Here is a 21,198-nt window from a genome sequence, read left to right as displayed (position 1 = left end):
ATAATTGGTCAAGGCTATGATCAAAGATAGCAACACTGAACATAGAATAAACATAAACTCTCCTGATCCTGGAGAGCTGACCCCAGGAACTCTTAAAGGTCAAAAAGAAAGACCTTAAAACCCATACATGCTGGCAAAAGGATTCTTTGAAGGGTAATCGAAATGGATACAATGTATTGTGCATTGTTTGGGTCAAATAACACCATTGAGAATAAATTTAAACCTAAATGTAACCAGTGATCGGAAGTTTAACTAGATTTGTGATATGAATACTAATGACAAAATTACAAAGCACCTCATCACCAAATGCTTCTGGAAGTGTCCCCTCATGTGTTCCTAGTGTTCCAGAGACCTCGTCACTAATCTGAAAGCCCACAGCCTGCAAAGTGAGGCCTTCATCCAGGTCTTGGCCTTGGGCTCTTCTCCCCAGGCTGCTGGCTCTGGGGTCCAGTCAGAATATACAGAACAGGCCTTGAGAAATGAGGTGATCAGAGCAAATATCACACCAAAGCGGGTCTGTTCAAGAGCCCAGACTTACGGGTAAGTTTTGCTTTGCTTCAGCCTCAGTATGTTTCTTCTTCTTCTTTTCCTGAAAAGTATCAGATGAGTTGGCCTCAGGCCAACAATACCTGAACCAGCTAAATTTAAAAAGGCATAATTAGGGGCGCCTGGGTAGCTCAGTTAAGCATCTGACTCTTGATTTTAGCTCAGGTTATGATCTCAGGTTCAGGAGACGGAGCCCACTGTTTGGCTCTGTGCTGGGCATGGAGCCTGCTTAAGATTCTCTCTCTCCCTCCTCCCCACTCCCCCACTCAGCTGGCATGGGCCCTCTTGCTCTCTCTCAAGAAAGAAAGAAAGAAAAAAGAAAAAGAAAGAAGGAAAGAAAAAGAAAAAATAGGGGGCGCCTGGGTGGCTCAGTCTTTAAGCGACTGCCTTTGGCTCAGGTCATGGTCCCAGGGTCCCGGGATCGACCCCTGCATTGGGCTCCCTGCTCAGCGGGAAACCTGCTTCTCCCTCTCCCACTCCGCCTGCTTGTGTTCCCTCTCCTACTCCCCCTACTTATGGTCCCTCTCTCTCCCTATGTCTCTGTCAAATAAATAAATAAAATAAGTAGAATAAGAATAAGTAGTAGAATAAAAACTTGTTGACATTCGTAAGAGGTTTTTTGCTTTTTGTTTTTCTTTTTGGTCATAAGCTGCAAACAGCCTGATCTTGCTCTTTTTGGAAATTTGGATTCCCAAATTAACTTCAGGTCTCCCCAATAACGATTTATTTTTCTTTATATATCTGGAAAAATAAAGCACAAAGATATCTTCCTTAAGTTGACGATACTTTAAATATTGAAACCCAACTTCTGGCATTGATAGTATTTTAATAGCTATGACTCATTAATGGTATAGGGAGAAATATATTTCATTATTTTAAGATTTTTTTTCAAGGTTATTTTAGCAGATTAAAACAAAACAAACCAAAAAAGGCTTTTTCCAGAACATTCCAGCATATAGAGTATTTAATTTGAAATGCATTGAGTGTTCATGGAGTGACAGTAATACTGTGGGGAGCTATCACAGGGCACCTGGAGGAGACCATTCATGGAGACACATGCCCGACTCTGTTGACATCCCAAGGAGAAATGCGGAAGCCATGGGAAGCGGGATGGGGAAGGACGGGCGCCTTAGGGCTCATTTTAAAATGCCTTCAAAGTTTTATGGACTTTTTGCAAGTTGTTTGTAATCCATTTTAATTGAATGTTTCAGTTATACAAGATAGCAACTTACCATTATGTTTGTAGGTCTCCAATATAGTCTAGCGTTATATAAGCAATAATAAATGGAATACTATATGGAATACTGTGTGAAAAATACATTTCAAGTCATGTAGTATATTAGAAACATCAAATACCTAGCTAATGGTTACTTAACTCTCCATTTATCACTTCCCTTTTTAAAATTTATCAATCTGGTATTTAGATCTTAACATTTTATGCACTTATGTTAATGTATGATTATTAACTCAAAATCCCCATGATATTTGAATGTTTTTCCCTGAAGGCATTGACCAAATTTAGGCTTAGAGAGTTGCCCAGCTGTGTGACTTTGTGCCTGTTGCTTGACCTCTTTGTGATTTTAATTTTTCGTCTGGAAACTGCACTTACCTTCTGGGGTTTTGTTAGTATTATATAAATGTATCCAGGTGAAGAACTTAGCATCATCGTTTACAAAGCATACTAAATGCTCTATATTAGCTATTTTATTTTTGGTATTTAGTAAACCGCATTTCATTTTAGGTGCTATACTTCTGTGCACGCAGGAGCACAGAAATTTTAAATCGTGAGATCTCCGGTTGAGTTCACAGGTGTTCAGAATGATTTGGTAGCTATCTAGCTGAATTCCTAGGACCAGACAAAACTAAGATCTCCTACTCCTCTGCCATCTTGGAAAGTCCTCAATCAAGAATCAGAAATTTTAAATACTTTGGAATGACCAGATAGCTGAATAATTTCTCTTGTTCTCTCTGTAATTCAAATAACTTTTAGTTGAGGTAGTAGCTGATGTTGGTTCAGAAGTTTTCCACACTGCCTCCCTGCTCCCAACATTCAATCTGCTCTTGTGTCTCATGCAGAACAGGATTCACTACATGCTGTAATTGATTTAATTAATTTCATTCAATTATTCAGTTGTGGATTCAGTAACACACAGGTGTCCCCAATTCATTCTGTGATCCCATCTAATACTTGAATTAATTGAGTGCAATTTTCCTAATGTTGACACAAACACCAACTTGCTTGCAGAAATCTGTTTTACTCCAGTTGAATATGATCCACACAAATTTGATAAAGTGAATCGCCCAAACCAAAAGCTGAGGGGCAGAGCTGAGCCCCTCTGCCTGGGAGCCACCCTTCCTCAGATGGCTTGATGTGTGAGATCAAAAGTTCACTATGCTTTGGGGCGCCTGGGTGGCTCAGTCGGTTAAGCGTCTGCCTTCGGCTCAGGTCATGATCCTGGGGTCCTGGGATCGAGCCCCACGTCCGGCTCCCTGCTCAGCGGAGAGCCTGCTTCTCCCTCTGCCTGCCACTCTGCCTACTTGTGCTCTTTCTCTATCTCTCTGTCAAATAAATAAATAAAATCTTAAAAAAAAATAGTTCACCATGCTTTAAACCAGTTTGAGCCACAATTATCCTAACTGCTGTGCCTGTTACCTCCCCCACACCACTTGCGTTGTGGGAAGCCCCTCCGAAGCCCTTCAAATCCCAGATCCTCAAGGCTGGGAAGGGCTGTCCAGCTTTCTCTTTCCATTCCTATTATGAATGTGTAACTACACATGCTGAGTAGCAGGAATGTTTTTAATGATAGTTTACACTCTAATATGATATCTGGTGGAGATAATCTCAGGATTTTTATGAGATAAGACTACCCCCTAAAGCAACAACTGATATTGGTCTTCTTTGAAAAGGTCACAAAACAAACACTGTAATTGCACAGTTGTTATTAAATGTATTCACTTATATTTCCAAATATCCCTCTGCAAATGACGATCCCTGATTATTCCAGATGAAACATGATAATCCATCTTCATAAGAATGGAAATGAGAAATTTACTTTCAGTTTTTTGAAACATCTTGGTGAAGAGATTATAAATATGAAGGATTGTCATAGCGAAAATGTCAAATTTTGTTAAAACAAGTTGGAATGTCTTGAGAAAGAAGCGATACCAGCGCATGTGATGATGCGCTGTAGCAGATGGCCACAAAGCTATACATTTTCTAAAATTTAGCTTCTCAGAAGTTCTGCAATCAAGTGTAAAAAGATTCAGGACACGGACAGGGAGAAAAGAAAAATGATGGATTATAGGAATTAATCTAGCAAAAGTCTGCCTCTAGGACATATAAATAATCATCAGCAATCTCTAGAAATTACAACTGGAAACTGAGGACTGGAAAATTTCACACACACACAAAAAATGTTTATAGTATTGGGAGACTCTGATATAAGTTTCATTTGCTTTACAAAAGGAGGATCTATTCTACTATTTTTTTAGTATCTGCCTAGAATAATTTAAATACAGTGATTGCAAAGTTAATTGCAAAGACTTTCTAATATAACAGAGGTTTACCGTTGTAAAGGTGAAGTACATGTGTGCCTATTTAATAAATTCCATGATAAAACATTCCCTCACTGACAAGCACCAAGATCCCCCAAATTTACTTAAGGAAATACACAAGTTTTATCTTCTGTCATGAGCTTCAGCTAAATGACCATTAGTCTGCAGTTTTGCTTAATAGGCTGATGAGAGATTAAGCAGCACGCATAACAAACAGTCCCTGTTTTTAAAGATGCCAGGTTTGTAACCATTATAACATGAATAATTAAATTCACTTTCCTAAAATTAAAGCTTTGATTGAAATTAAATGAATCAGAGAATGTTCTTTCCCAAACTCCCCTCCCCGTCCACTTCAGTACTTTACTGTAACACTTACGCGAGTCTGAGCTAATCATGGATTCCCCAGGGAACGCTGCCTGTCCCATTTTGCTGATTTCACATCCCCTCCAATTTGGGCTCTTCTTTTTGGACAATTTCTGGAGCTTGCCTTGTTGTTCACATCCGAATGAATCAGGTACTTGCCGCTATGATTAGAAGAGCAAATTCTCCTGGAGTAGTGTTGCTAGTTCATATGTTTTTAAAAGTATTAATTGATATATTCTGCTTTTGTTATTGTCCTTCTCTCCTTGCTTTTGTATTAATTCACTTTTCCCTTCCTCACCCTTTAAGCAGGAAATCTTAAACTATCCACTTGGGGCCTTTCTTCTTTTCAAATATAAGAATGTTATACAATGAATTTCACTCTGCTTTAGCTACGTTACACACATTTTGATGTGTTGTGATTTCATCTTTGTCTCAGGAATATTGGTAAGCATTCTGTTTAATGTCCAAATATTTGGACATTTGTCCAGATAGCTTTCTTTTTTCTTTTTTTTTTTTTTGTCCAGGTATATTTCTGTTATTGATTTCTATTTTTATTGCTTAATTTAAAACAATCAACATCTTAATTAATTTGATTAATTATTTTAATTAATTGGACCCAATATACAACTTTGTACAGTTTCTACCCTCTTAAAATTATTCAGACCTGCTTTACAGCCAGAATATGGCTGATGGCATTTGAAAAAATTGTATATCCTGCTATTGTTGGTTGGAATTTTCTGTACATGTCATTGAGATTGAGTTGGTTGATAATATTGTTCACATCCTTTATGTCCTTTGAGATTTTCTTCTTATTCTATCAATTACTGAGGAGTGTTGAATTCTCTAGCTGTAATTGTGGGCATGTCTATTTCTCCTTTCATTTCAATCTGTGTTTGCTTCTCCTACTTCAGTGCTCTGTTATGAAGTATGGACACAGTTATCACTCTTATTGTATCCTCTTTTTCAATTGACTCCTCTAGCCTAGATGTGTCTTTTCATCCTCACTAATGAAATTCTTGTTCTAAAAGATACATTGACACTAATATAGCCTCTCATGCTCTGATACTCTGTTCCTTTTTCTTTATTTTCTCTCTATGCTTCCTTGTGGTTGATTTCTATAGCAATGTCTTTAAATTCACTGATCTTTTCTTCTATAACATCTAATCCGTTATTAATTTGATTGTTTGTTTTCCATTTGAGATACTCTATTTTAAAACTCTGAAAGTTCCTTTTGAATCTTTTGTGTGTTTTCCAGTTCTTTCCTCGTGTGTTTTCATGTCTTTCTCTATTGTCTTAAATACACAGAGGACACTGATGATGGCTCTTCTAATAATATCCATCTTTTCCTTCACTTATATGGGGGTTTTCCTATTAATTGATTTTTTTTCCTGGTTATTCATCTCATTTCCTTCTTCTTTGCATACAAGGACAATTCTATTGGATGTCTGTCACTGTGAATTTTACCTTTTTGGGTGCTAGATTTTTGTGCATCTGTTCCATTAAATATTATTGGATTTTATTCTGAAGATGATGGAAAGTCAGTTTATAGTTCCCTAGGGAACAGTGGTTTGTTAGCATAAGTAAGATACCTTTTATAATTGATAATAAAGTGCAGATATAATACTAATAAATAGCAATATAAAATACTTTGTATTTCCCCCATATGCCACCTACTCTATTTGGATTTTGTTTGTTTATTTTGATAGTTAATCTTTATTATGGCCTAAATATTTATGTCCCCCCACCGCCCGAATTCATATGTTGAAATCCTAACCCTTCAGGTGATGGCATTTGGAGGTGGGACCTTTGGAGGTGATTAGGTCATGAGAGTGGAGCCCTCCTGAATGAGATTAGCTCTCTGCTCTCTACCTCAGGAGGGCAAGAGAAGACAGCCACCCACAAGCCACAGAGCAGGCTCTCACCAGACTCCAAATCTGCTGGTGCCTTGATCTTGGACTTCCCAGCCTCCAGAAAGGTGAGAAATAAATGTTTGTGTCTAAGCCACCCAGTCTATGACAGTTTTGTTCCAGCAGCCCAAACAGATCTCACACACACATGTAGACCCATTTTGGCAGAGGAGGAAACAGAGGCTGAGCAAGCAAGAACTTCCCACCATCACGCCACAACTTAATCTGTTCGGGCTGCTATAACAGAATACCACAGACTGGGTGGCTCATAAAGAACAGAAATTTCTCATTTGGAGGCTGAAAGTCTGATATCAGGGGGCCAGCAGAGCTGGGTTACAGAGCCTTCTTCCAGATCGTGTGCTCAGAAGCTAGAGAACAGAGTGGAAGCAGGTTCTCTTGGGGCCCTTTGAAGGGCACTAATCCCATCATAGGGCTCCACCTTCATGACTGCATGTAATCATAACCACCTCCCACAGTCCCCACCTCCTAATACCATCACACTGGTGGGTATAGGGTTTCAACATGTGACGTTTGGGGGTGGGAGACACAAACATTCAGTCCATAGCACGCAGTTGGTGAGGGAAGCTGGGGGATGGTTCTCCATGGCCTTACAGGCAGTATGTGTATTTCAGGCTTTCAAAAACTAGAGACAAGAAGTACATGGAAGTAAGGTCTGTGGGGTTCCTGCCCTGTGATGCTTAGTGAGCCTGGCACTGAAGCACTGTTTCCTCTGTCCCAGAAGATGGCCTGGCAACACCCATCTTGCAGATGGGTACAGAGTCAACACGCAGGAGACCTTGGATGTAGAGAGGAATATCACCAATACCCAAGAGACATGAGGATTAGTAGTTTGGTTGATGTAAGCCAGAGGTGGCAATCTTTCTCTTCAGATGCCAAAAGAGATGTTTCCCCTTTTTTAAAAGCAGCAGTTCAAGCAGTTCAAGTCCGAGTCCTAAGTGGGCTTTCATTTTCTCCGAGCATTCCCTTCTTTTCGTAGGGCACTGAACTGAGAGGTACTTTATCACAATTATTGCTCTTGCTGTAATAATGCATCAAATAAATCAGGCTTCGACGAAATGAGACACAGTAGCTCTCACGAGCCTGTCTTGTGTTTTTCTGGCAACAGCCCAGCTCATTCTCTCACTGCCTGGTGATGGGCACTGCAGTAAAGGGTGAGTGCTAGCCCAGCAAGGATGCTCAGCCACGGCCACACAGTGGATCCGTGGGAGGGATTTTGTACTCCCAGCAGGCTGTGCATGTAAGATATTCCCCGTGACTCCTAGTCTAGGTTGGGCATTCTATAATGTAAGCAGCATCCAAACTCAGGGAATTTTTTACTATAAATTGTGAATAAATTATCTAGCTTTGATAACCAAGTAATCTTAAATAATAGATCTGCAGGTTATAGAATTCTGAGTCCACTCTGGTCGCTGATCACTTACAAATAGCTCTGCCTTTTCTTTTTTTCTGAACTGCCTCCATATTCAGTATTTTAAATCAATTTTGAATTGAATCATCATGAGTGTTGTATCACATGCAAATTAATTTGAACCAAGCAATGAGTTTGGTTTCAGTAACCCACATTAGCATTCTTCTGTTACTGCCTGTGAGAGACATAGAAGCAAGTCACTGTTGGTCTTATAAATTCTGGCATAGAAGGAGACAGTGGAAGTAAAACTGGGCGTCAAAGGCTTTTTTTTTTTTTAAGAACAACTTTGTGAGGGCAGACAGGTAGTAGCAAATTCAAGAGATCATTTAGCAAATGTTACTTGAAGCTCTTCAATGTATTAGTTCTGGCTTGTAGAATTAATTTCCCAAGAACTGACACGGATTTCTTTTTTGATTTATGATCTGATTATGCCAAGACCTAAAAGAAACTTGTAAAAGCCCAATAGCAAAAATCTTAATGTCTTGATCTGTAAGACTTTGGATTGATGGGATTCAAATTCACAATCTCGCTGCACACCCACGTCTTCCTTTGCAAGGTTCATCCATCCCAATGCCTTGTTTAACATTTTTTAGTGTTTTAATCCCATTAGAGGCCACCTGCTATGGGTGTGGCCTGAAACAATTCAAAAGAGCATAGCAACATAGAGATTTGTGGGAATTAAAAACCTGCTCTTTTCAAAACTTAGTTGTAATTAGTATATCCAATTGCTTAACATCAGAACATTATTGTCATGCCAGGTCCAAGTAACTTTATTTCAGGAATAAAGACAAAAAACAAAAACGAGAAGGGTATACGAGTTTCTGAAGCGGATAGCTTGTCATAACTAGGAGACAGAAAACTTATCAACTGATAAGTACCTTGCCATTGAAATGCACATCAAGAAGTTTGTGTTTGTTTTATTAAAATGGAGATAGTATGTACTGTTTGGGAACTAGGGAGAGAGACTGAATATTTTGACTGAGATGTTGAAAATAATTATTTGTTATTATGATTATTAATCAGTTCTATAAATGTGCCTCTTTTTTCCCAAGAGGTAATGGTGTAGACGGACCCGGTCAATAATATCCCTTCCCTGCCTGGGTATATATAGAGCACTCATCAGACAGGGATAGGACCAGGTACCGTGGAGCAAGCAGTGCATGTTTTACAGCCTTCCGTTGGGACTGTATCAGTTCGGGAGCTATTCATCTGCAGGAAATAGAACGCCCAGCCAGCAGTGGTTTAAACCATAGGAATGTACTTTGTTTATTTAATGAGAAGGCGAGTGGTTCAAAGTGGATTCAGCAGCACAGAGATGGCAGGACCTTAGTCAGAGTCTCTGGGGTTCTTCTGTGTTTCTCTTAGGGTTGCAAAGTGGCTTCCACAATTCCAGTTCTCCTATTCTCAGGTAACGCCATCCCAAGGCAGAAAGCAGGGCCGCCAGCGTGGTGAGAGAGCTTCTCTATTTTACAAAGAAGGAAGCATCTTTCCCACAAGCCCCCAGCAGCCTGCCCCTCACCTTCCATGTGCCTGGGCCACAAGGCAAGGGCACAGCGGGTGCCTGGCTCTCCAGCGCCTGGGGCTGGAAGCAGGTACCGGAGAAAGGGATTGCGCTGGCTGGTGCGTAGCCATTCCCACAGTGATGCGGTCATGCCACAGGGACTTCTAAGAGGAGATAATTTCTTGAGAGGAGCAAGGCACACCACATGCTAGGATGCAAATGGTAACTGGGTTTCCTGAACTGTTAAATTAAACATGCATAACTGGTTTCCTCTGCAGCTGCTCGGCCTCTGCCGATGCATCTCTCCTCCTGTCTTTTGCGCGAGATCCATCATCCTCAGAGTGTAATATCCTTATTATTTTATTTGTCCCTTGTTTGCTGGTCCCTCCTTGCTGTCTCCAATATTTTTTGTTTCCATTCCTTGCTTTGCCGGGACTTTTTGATTTATCCCATCACTGGAGGTCTGTATGAGAAAGCAGTGGATATTTATGCACCTGCGTATTTCAGAAGCTCTGGGCAGGACTGCTGTGTCCCGTGACTTTAGGAGAGCCATTCATTACTGAGTGCCGAGCTCAGCCCGCCCAACTGGAGTCGGCACGACTGGATTTTGGCCACAGAGGAATGGCTTCATTGAGATGATACAACTTTAAATTCCTCTTTCGAAAAGAGATTTATTTTCAGCATCATCTCCCGTCGCCACTACCTTGTCTTAAGTCTTTATTACATCTCCCTTGAACATTGCAGTGGCCTCCTGACTAATATTCCCGTCACCGATCTTTCCTCCCTGCAAAGATATTTCAAGAGAGCCAGAATCCCTGCTCATCGTAGACATTAGCGGCTTCCCATTGCAAACAGAACAACATCAAAGCTTATTTGTGGGGCACACGGGTCTTTTTTGGGGCACCGACACAATGACTGCTCCAGCCTCATAGCCTGCTGGCTCCCCCCAAGCTGCTCTGCTCTCCATTCCTTTCCTGTCACCTCCAACTTCCCGCTTCTTGACTCACCCACCTGCGCTGCTGGAGGAATATCTTGTCCACTTGTCAGTGGAAATTCTTCCCATCTCCAGTGGATGCAGGACACTCCCCCCTGGCTAGCATGCCCTTGGATGCTCTGGGAAGCCGCATCCCGAATGCCTTTGCTTTTGGCAGCGAGAAGCTTCAGCTGCGTGCAGGTTGGGATGGATCACAGTGAGCTGTGTTTCCTTGCCAAGGGTGGGAGCCCAGTCAAGCAGGCCAGCCAGCCAGTGTCCTTGTGCGGAGAGATTCAGCCCCGGGCCCTAGTTGCCCATAGAGCCTTTGTGCCTGGTGGTGGTGCCCTGAAGCGACCCCACTCATCTTCCTTTGTTCCTGGCTGAGCACTCAGTGGGCCCTGGGGCTCCCATGTGTTTTAGGGAAGCCGTTCCTCCACCGCCACCGTCTGGACTGCTCAAATTCTTCCTAGACGTTCCTGTTTGCTCTGTTTTGTTCCCTGGCCAGAGTGGCATTTTGTTGATTGCAATGGGAAGCCCTGAGTAACACCTCATCTGCAGACCCCAGTCTGTGCCAACCTCTAGTGACAGATGCCCCCTCCAGCTCTCCCCTCCATGTGACCTGTTGCTCTTGATTATTTTCATTGGCCTCTCCCAGCCTGGCTGTGACCCTTCTCACTCCTGGGTCCCAGCACCTAGCACCGTAGGCCCACGGTGGGGTCACAGGACTCTCATACCCTGCTCCACCCTCTGCCACACTGGTCCTCCCCTCGCTCTGACCCAGGATGCCGGGCTGTGCTGGGAATTCCTCCCACATCTCCTGGGGCCGCCCATCACCCTCCCCACACTTACCCTCACACACACTCCCGGTCTCGGCTCTGCTCAGAGCAGTTGTCCTGTCCTCTTGGGTGGGGCAGGTTGCTTACAGTCCCCTCAGGAAATCATTCCCCCAGGATATGAGTGTGTGAGCCCCGGGCTGGTGGACGTACAGACACAGACAGCAGGCCTGCACGCAGTGAGATGGCGGGTCAGTGGCGCCCATGTGACATGCAGCACAGGAGGGGACATGTGATTGCAGACTTACAGAACACAACCTCGTGCTGGGGAACCAGCGGGGACAGGGCCACAACTAGCGGAGAAGCAGGGGTGGGGGTGGGCTCTGTGTCACTGGCTCGGCCACATTGCATGTTGTTTGTAACCTCGCCATGGCTCTATTGGATCTTCTGTCAAAGGGGTTGATGAGAGAACCTACTTTCTGAGGAAGCTGTGATAGTGAACTAACGCACGGGCCCTTCTTAGAACCATGGCTGGCGTGCAGAAGATGCTAACTAGAGAGAGGAAATAGGAACTGAGACATTATGAAGGACGAATTCACACTTTGTTTTCAGGCCAGGAAGAAGGAGAAGAACGTTCTAGAAAGAAACAAAGGGTGATGACAAAGATGGGGTTCGCAAAGGGAATGGTGTTTGGGGGGAATGATAATTAGTTCACTGTGATTGAAGGTTCATGGATGTGGCTAAAATTGCTTGCCATCCCCCTTATTCCACAGTAAAAGAAAGCCCAAAATAAAGTCTAGAGCTCCCAGCCTCCCTTTCTGATAAAGCTCCTACTGAGTTCTGAACACGGGGTGTTAAGTAGAAATGTTGTGAACTGGTTTCTGGAAACTTTCTTAAAAGACAGCTGGCCTGGGTCCTTTACTCCTTCTTTGTCCCTTCCTCCATCTTTCTGCCTGGAATGCAGATGTTAAGGCTGGAGCTGTAGCCATCATCTTGGACCATGAGGTCTCGCAGAGCAATGATCTAGAAGGAGCCAGGGTCTCCAAGCATTTCACGGAGCAGAGCCCTGAGCTGACAGAGAACGGGGATCTGGAAGGAGGAGATATTGCTGGGCCAACAGGTGTGTGATGCGAAAAGACAGGAATGAAATCAACCAGCTGCAGAGTGCCCACAGGGAGCTGTCTGAGAGGCCAAGCAGCAGCTGAGTGCCCCAGGGAGGGGTGGGTTCAGGAATCTGGATCTGAAGCCCCGGGGGCAGGACCACCAAGAGCTGAGCAAGACAGTGGTGGGGTGCCAGTTAGCATGGGCTGTTTCACCTATAGGGGGTGAATGTGCTTATCAGGAAATCACAGCATAACCTTCATGGGTCAAGTGGGTGAATTGGAAGATGTTTCCAGGATAAGAGGGAAGGTGTAGCTCAGTGGCCCTGTGAGGACACGTCAGCACTGTCTTCAGGACCACTCTGAGTCCCACACTTAGGGTAGCATGGCGATTTCCAGAGCCCTCCCAATGTGGGCAGTAGAGTGTCTGGGGTCCTGCCAGGTCTGGCCAGGCTGACTCAGGAACTGGCCAGACCTGAGCCCATCGGTTAGTCTCATAGCTCTGTGCATCTTGACAAAGGTGGGGCCTGATGACTAGTAAGGTAGAGGAGAACTTGATTTGTCTGCTTTGGGGGATATTCAGGGAACATCTAATGTGCCAATGTTCTTGGCACAGTGTTCAGCAAAAATAAAACCACAGTGTGGACAACATGTTATGGATTTTGAGACAAAGATGCATGCACGTGGATGTAAGAAGCTGTTTTGAAGGACTTCACAAAGTCTCCTCCGCGTGTAGCTTGGGCTCATCCGGGGACTCTCACTGCTTTCCCACACCAGGCCTCTGCAGTAATCACTGGGGTCTGAGGGTTACAAAAGGATTTTAATAGATCATATTTTTTACAAAGCTTAGCATAGATAGCTGTGAAGGTGTTAAGAAGCATTGCATAGCAACAGAAAAACCACATCAATAGGGAAAAAATAGAATTTTCTCTGTTCTCTTACCTCTTCACAGCTTCCTTAAAGTGAGACCTGACTCGTGGACTTTTTCTCATCGATTTTTTTTTTTTATTTGTGTCCCATATATCATCCTTTGTTCCTTTCATGAGTTCATAAGAAAGCGTATAAATCCATGCTTCCTTAGGCACAATTTCCTCCAACAAGGTGGTTGGGGACAGTTTTAATAAAACATTCATTCAGGTCAGTGAGCTGCTCCTGGCACAGTCAGCACATCCAGGGATGGATGCTAAAGACCTTAAGTAAAGTCTTATACCTTGTGTTGTAACCTGGAAAATTCTCTAAAGACTTATCAGGTTCCGTTCTAAAATCATGCAGGAAAATAAATGCCCATTTTCCTCTTGCCAGTGTTAACCAACAGAAAATAAGCAGTGTGTCCCAATCCTCAAGAAGTCCTTCCTGAAATAACATGTTAATTAAAGCTCAAGGCCTCTTACCTGGACCAGATTTCAATGTTAGCTGAAACGGTCTGAGCAGATAGTCCCTAGATCTGATCCCGTTTTCATCCTCCCCTGCCCTGTCTCCGTCAGCAAAGCCTCCCTGGACACTGACGTGATGGGGAAGAATTGCTCTAAGCTAGCTATTTATTGAGTCACTAACCTAATTCAGGAACATGCAGGCCAATTCCCAAGGACTTATTTTCACGATGGTTCTGCAAAGTAGATATTGTTAGACCCATGTTGAAGAGTAGGAACTGGAGGTTGGGAAAGTTAACTTGCCAAAGAGACGCAGCCAGTCCTGGCTGCGCTGGGCTCCCTGGAAGGTTCTCCTGGCTCCTCCTCTTGGGTCCCCGCTACATGACCCCATCTATAAGCTCTGTGAGCTCTGGAGGAAAATGACGAGGTGTTGGGTCAGGAAGTCGGTGGGTGTTTCATGAGGACATATTGTGTCCTTGTAATATTTGAATCACTTATAGTTAAATATTTTATTAACTGACCCCCCGTGGTCGGTTTCATGAAAGCAGGGATTGTGTGTGCCTTTTCTACCATCGTATTCCTGACATGTAGTAGAGTACTTGGTATATAATAGATGCTCAGTAAATGTTGATATCTCATTTGAGTGTAATCTTTTTCAAAGGAAACACCTGGTCAGGTGGCTTTTCTGTCCTGCACTGGCTTATCCTTCCGTCCCGCAATCCACCACGCACCCGATAGTCCCGCTGGGTTCTTTGCCCCGAAGCCCTTCCCTCCCATCTCTGCCTAAATCATATTCCTCTCACTGTGAGGCATTTCCCTTTTCCCCCTCCATCCACGCTCTCTGCTCTCTGTCTCCCAGCTGCTCTCAAACTATTCACATTGTCTCTGCTCTTTAGTCATCCGGTCTGAATCCCATCCAAACTCTCCTTTCCTGAGAGCCACCGGCTTCTCCACGATGAAGGAGTAAGTGCAGACATGCAGTCAGCAGTTGTAAACTGGCTCTCCAGAAAAAAATAAAAAAAGAAAGAAAGAGGCAGAGGCAGATGGGGTGATGTTCAGTGTTTGCCTATTTCCGTGTGTAAATACTCCCGCTGTACTCAGTCGCAAGCTGCCAAAGTGATGTCGCTGAACCCAGAGTGGCATGCAAAGGGGTGGATGCACATGGCCAGCTCCCAGCGCCCAGTGGGACTCCTCCATCACACCACAGTGTGCAATGCACGGACCACGTCGCCCTCGTTATGATCCTGAACTTTCCGAATTTGCTTCCTTGCAGGAGCTGGCCAGGGATGCAGCCACACCATAAAGGGTGTGTCAGCTTGATCTCATTGGGAAAGGAGGGTTACATTGCCACAAATGAAGGAAGAAATTAAAATCTATTTGCTACAGATTTTTTCCCCATAACCTCTCAGAGGGGTACCCTCCTGTGAGCTGTGCGTCTCTTCACTCCGCACCTCCACTCCTTTCTGTTCCAGGGTTCTGGGTGGTATTTTTCAAGCTCCTCAGAGGCAACTCCCACAACTTCCCAGAGAAGGCACCCTGCTCCCCCTCATACTCTCCCACAACCCCTCCCTCCGGAGGTCAGACCTTCATCAGAGGGGCTACATTGTCTAGAATAACAGCCTGGGGGCAGTCCCAGGAGAACACACACCAGGCTCCACTGAGCTCTCCCAGATCACAGGGGGGCAGACATACCTCTGTTCGGTGCCCGAGTGCCTCAATTACGTAATTGTAACAATTTCAGTAGTCATTTGACTATTTTCATAGGAAAATAATTTATTTGCTTCAATTTTACATGTTTTGCTTCAATATGTTTATTAGGCAATTAAATTTGTTCTTTAAAAGTTGGGCTTCCTCGGGGGAAATCGGAGGGGTAGACGAACCATGAGAGACGATGGACTCTGAAAAACAAACTGAGGGTTCTAGAGGGGAGGGGGGTGGGAGGATGGGTTGGCCTGGTGGTGGGTATTGAGGAGGGCACGTTCTGCATGGAGCACTGGGTGTTGTGCACAATGAATCGTGGAACACTTCATCTAAAACTAATGATGTAATGTATGGGGATCAACATAAGAATAAAAAATAAAATAAAATAAAATAAAAGTTGGGCTTCCTTAGAATTCCTCACCTTCCCTAAAACATAGTCTATAAAGGCGATTATGTATCCCTGTTGCATCTTCAGGTTACAAGTCCTAATAGTTATTGTTATTTAATTTCTTAATTATGTGTCCTTATGTGCCCCTTTTCTTTTCTTTTCTTTTTTTTTTTTAAAGATTTTATTTATTTGACAGTGAGAGATACAGCGAGAGAGGGAACACAAGCAGGGGGAGTGGGAGAGGAAGAAGCAGGCCTCCCAAGGAGCAGGGAGCCCAATGTGGGGCTCGATCCCAGGACCCCGGATCATGACCTGAGCCGAAGGCAGACGCTTAACGACTGAGCCACCCAGGCGCCCCTATGGGCCCCTTTTCTTAAGTGCTCTGTGGTTTACTACTCTTAATTAGCAGGTTAATGAGCTACGGTGCCCCTGGAGCTCACCCTTGTTGTAAGAAGCAATTCTCTCACCTTGGAAGGGTTAACCTCAGTCCCCGGTCCTTCTAGGGTAGGAGGTGGAGCCCTCTCTGGGGAAGGCGTGGAAAATCCTCTGCTAGATTTGCCTAAGACATTAAATGAGCAATATTTTCCCTCAGACTGGTCCCTTAGCTTGTACTCTGGTTAAGCATCCCAGTCCTCAGAGTCACGGCCGAGGCAATGGTCTGAATTGGGCTTGGAGTTGGTCCTGATCATCCCTTCACCTCTAATTTCTGCAGCCGTCCCTGAGGTCTCAGTGGACTTCCTCATGGATATTAACATCCTACTCCTTCCGTGGCACTGAGCCAAGAGGGCTTAAAACAGATACAATCATCTCAGGGAATGAGCTCATTGGTTAATGTGCTATCCCTCTGAGTCCACAAATCTTAGACTATAAAATGTGATAAATTCTGAGACTTCAGGTGTCAGGTGAATTGGGAGATTTTTTTCTTTTTACAAAGAAAAAAATTAGCAAGCGTCATGGTGGCAGCCAACCAGCACCACATGCAAATGCAACTCAACTAAAATAAGGCTGTCTCTCATCTCTCTCCTTTTCTGGAGATCTTTCTCCCCACTCCCCTTCACCCTCAGTCTTCAGTTCCAACCCAACACATGTTTGGGGAGCCACTGGATGTCTGCTCCCCTTGCCTTGGAGCATTTATCTTCTGCTTTTGGGACATTGTTTCAAATGTGCCTTATAAAGTGTGAATGTGGCTGTGACATCTTGGCCAAGAAATGGTTCAATTTTAGCAGAAGTCTTGAGATATTTCTTACATTCTAGCTGAACTGTGATATTAACCACCCATTTACGTTAACAGTGGAAGAAGCAGCCTCTAATCCAGATTATGATGTGGCTTATTAAGAGATTTTTGAATCAGATAATCTGCATTTTTGCAGTTTCTTATGAAAATGCTCATGGTGAAAAATGATCCCCCCCTTATATTCGCACAATCTAAAATAGAGTAAAAAAAAAATGTATCTCCACAAGAAACTTCATGCTTTCTTCTTGAAATTTGCAAGCTGTGTAAAGTCATCTAAAAATGTTTTCTGTCTGGTAAAAGAGTTAGCCTCAGCTTCAGGAATGAGTCCTTTAGTTGTTCTGCCTTACTTTTCTATTGTGTAAAAAATCAACAAATTTGATGGCTCAAAATAACACCAATTTACTAGCTCTCTGTTCTATAGATCAGCAGTCCAGCATGGAGGATAATGAAAATAAATAATGGAAATCATAGTGTGTAATCTCCCATTGTAAATTGATCCTAAACTTCAACGGACATTTTAGGTAACATAAGAGTTGCCTGTGGTTGGAGGCCCTCATTCTTGTGGTTATTTTTCAATGCCAAACTGGCTTCACACCTTGGGGCTCTGAATCATTTACTTACCAAACAAACAAGCCAAATTCCAATTACCTCTAGTATGTTAGAATCCAATGAGGGAGATAAAACTTGATTTGAAATGTACCAAGTAGTAAATATTTTGATATCAGACACTTTGGTTTATCCTGCTTTCAGCATGGTATACCCTCTCTGGGGGCTAGCCTGGTGTTGTGTTTGAAGTTCCCTCTTTGCCTTTAGTCAAAAACAGTGGCAATCAGGGCGTGACCCTGGGACCAGTCACTCAGCCTCCCCTGGAACTAGCGTGAACTGCAAATTCCCCAGCCCCATCTGCTGATTCAGAAATCTTGGCATGGGAACCAGCAACCCATGGTTTGACCAGCCTGACAGGTAGTTCTGATGCTCACTCAAGTTTTGGGACAACTGATCTAGAACCACAGTTCATTGTGTGCAGGCACTCTTGGTCCTTCTAGAACTAACACCCTGCATGAAGTTTAGCTTTATTTATTATGAGTAATGTCAATAATTAATCCCCACCATATGCATGAAATATGGGACCTCCCTAAAGTCAGTGTGCAGACACTGAATGTAATGTTCATGGTGTATGCAGACGTTCTCTGGGTAGGCGGATTTGATGTCATGTTTGATCTGAGGTCAGTCAATCCTGACTACTAAAATGATGGAACGCATGATGTCTCTCTTCCCACAAACTGCCTGTAAATGGGTAGCAATAGGCTGATTGTTCTTGTGTTATTTGCTCTTTGTTTTGTTTTTATGATTATGTATACTTCTCTCCTAGGCTTTGGCCCTGTTAACTCAAACTGCATTTCCCTGTCCTGTAGATAAGAAAACCTCTAATTTTATGAGCCAAGGATGACTTCAGTGCTGCCACTTTCTAGCCACTTGTGCTTCCTGGGAACTCAAATTACTGAAATCCCCTGGCCCTCCCAGCTCCGATGCCCATCAGCTTCATTTCCACTTGGCTTTAATTAACCTCTTATCTTTCCTTTCCTGGGCATTCCTCTTGGGTGAAGCAGCTCAAGGATTCCCTATAAGAGCTTTAGAATCCTCTTTCCTCCCCTTCCATGGAGCTAAGACTGAACCCAGGGTATTGGAATGTGCCTGTGGAAATAACCTACCGGAGGTTACCTTATTAGGTTACTCCAGGTTTAACAGCCACACACACCTATATGGGTCTCTAACTCTTCTGCAGAGCATAGATGGACAACCCCTAATAGAACATAGCATGATGCAGCATCTTTGCCAGGATCAGTCCTGTGATTGCAGTCATGTCGTCTGTTTATAAGACTATAAAAAATTTGAACAAGACAGAATGAGATAATTTTAAAACTCCATAACCTCCATACAGCTAAATGGACTTGATTTCATCATCAGAGATGAACCACCTGGGAAACATGTTAGAGAGGAAAGGGGCAAATATACAAAAGTCTGACCTAAATTAAGAGCTGTATCCACTGTATTCTAGAATGCCTGATCTGTCATGATTATTTAATCTACCAAGTTTCATATTTTTATTAAATATTAATTTGATGCTTTTTATAAGGATTAGCATAGGTGGTAACAAAAATCCTTGAAAAAATTACTTTTTACAAATAATAAAAATAAATATAAAACTAACAAGCAAATAAACAAATAAAGCAAGTCCTGAATAGGTGAAGCATCTTTGCCAGTATGTCCTATGCTGAGCTTCCAGCTAAGAGATCTTTATGATCATTGGAGGTAGTAGTAATGGGAAGCTTTAATCCAGTTATTTCTTTCCTATTGTTGTGGGCACTTATGGTTACAAAGATCATCTTAAATGAAGAAGGATGGAGATTGAACAGGGCAAATGGTAGTGGAAATACTTATCCTAAGAAATCATGGGCAATCAGGGAATCTTGACCTCATGGTTTAAATTCATGGAACCAAAACACAGTTATGTAAGCAGTCTTTCTAAAACACAAGGACGGACCTAGAGCAGGGGCTTGCCATGATTGGAACTATGGTTGCAAAGCTCAGACCCCACCTACTCCTTCCTAATTCTACTGAAGATTCCTGATTCTAGTTAGAATAAATTCAGTTCCTCACTGTGGCCAACAAGGGCCTGCATAATTGGTCACCGCTGGCCAATCTCAGTTTCTCAATCCTCTACTCGTTCTATTGACCCCCTTCTTCTTATGCTCATCAAACACACTGTTGCATCTGCCTGGAACATACTTCTTCCAGGTTCTCTCTGTCTGACCTCATATTAAGGTATAATTTATAGATCACTTCTGCAGAGAGGTCTTTCTGACCACAGTTGCCCTGCCCTTAGGTCACTCACTATCCCGTTACCCACTGAATGTAATAACCTGGAGGGCACATTCTTGGCAGTCCTATTCACTGCTGTCTCTAGTACCTAGTGCATAGTAGGTGTTCTTCTAATGCTTTCTCAGAACTGGATGGTCAGAGGGGATGCAACATACCTCCAGAGATAGAAAGTCTCTTCTCATTGGTTTTATGTTGTTCAAGATATACTTAATCTCTATCTGCTTTACACCATCAAAAAGCCCATTGGTAGACTCCATATATCTTCACTGGAGATCACATCTGAATTAATCCTCATCAGGATTGGGTGGAGAATACATCTTTACAGAATGTCCTTGGAGATCTGAGGACAAAAAGTGATTCAGGATGTGACATCTTATTTCCAGGGTTATAATCAAATACTAATTTATTTATTTATTTTTTGCTCAAATTGTTCCAGCTTTGGTAATTGGAAGCTCTTTCAACTGGCTCCTCTGTCCCTTTGGCATACCCTTATCCTTGTGGGTGGGTATTCATTTATTTACATGTATTTGAGCCCTTTCATACTTTCTGGCCTTACGAGATGCTCCAGGCTCGTATTGTATATTTCTTGCCCCAGTTCTAGAATCATCCATTTCTCCAAGAAGTCATGGTTCCTTTTACTGGAGAATGGTGTTAGAAAAAAGGACCTGGTTGTGCTCCTCACTACTGGAATGTTACTGCTTTTGGGCTCTCTCAGCTGGCAGGGCACAGAAATATATGTTTATACTAACTGGCATATGTACACATAGCAATAAAAAGCTAAGCCTGTGTTCATACTGAAGTCTGCATCTCTAATCCTTACCATATGGGTTATTCTACCCTTCTCCCTTTTCCTATCTGTAAACTCTCTCTCCCAATGGTGAAAATCCTGGCTCTCACTATCTACCATCTATTTATTTGTTAATTTTTAGCTGCTGCAAACACTGGCTTCGGAAGTGTTAACCCATACCCCTTGGGGAAAACAGAGTCTTTCAACTAGAGTACAGTGCTTATTATGTATTTTTCCTTTTGCCTTTAGTCTTACAGACTCCACTTATTTTCAGTTCCTTAGGTCAGTACCCTTTCTCAAAATCTTATTATTAAACCCAAGGACACACAGATTTTCATCTTATGTTTTCTTCTAGAAATTTTTCAGTTTTATGTTTTACATTTAGATATATGTTTCATTTTGAGGTAATTTTTTAAAGATTTTATTTATTTGTCAGAGAGAGAACACAAGCAGGGGGAGCAGCAGGCAGAGGGAGAAGCAGGCTCCCTGCTGAGCAAGGAGCCGGACGCAGGGCTCCATCCCAGGACCCTGGGACCATGACCTGAACCCAAGGCAGATGCTCAACCGACTGAGCCACCCAGGTGTCCCTGAGATAATTTTTATAGAAGGTCTGAGTTTAGTTCTGGGTTTCTTTTGTTGCCAATGGGAATCCAGTTGTTCCGGCACTATTTGTTGAAAAGTTCTCCAT

Source organism: Mirounga leonina, unplaced genomic scaffold (genome assembly GCF_011800145.1).
Source record: "Mirounga leonina isolate KUSES-001 unplaced genomic scaffold, KU_Mleo_1.0 Mir_95, whole genome shotgun sequence".
Classification (NCBI taxonomy): Eukaryota; Metazoa; Chordata; class Mammalia; order Carnivora; family Phocidae; genus Mirounga; species Mirounga leonina.
Note: the sequence above shows the minus strand (reverse complement) of the source record.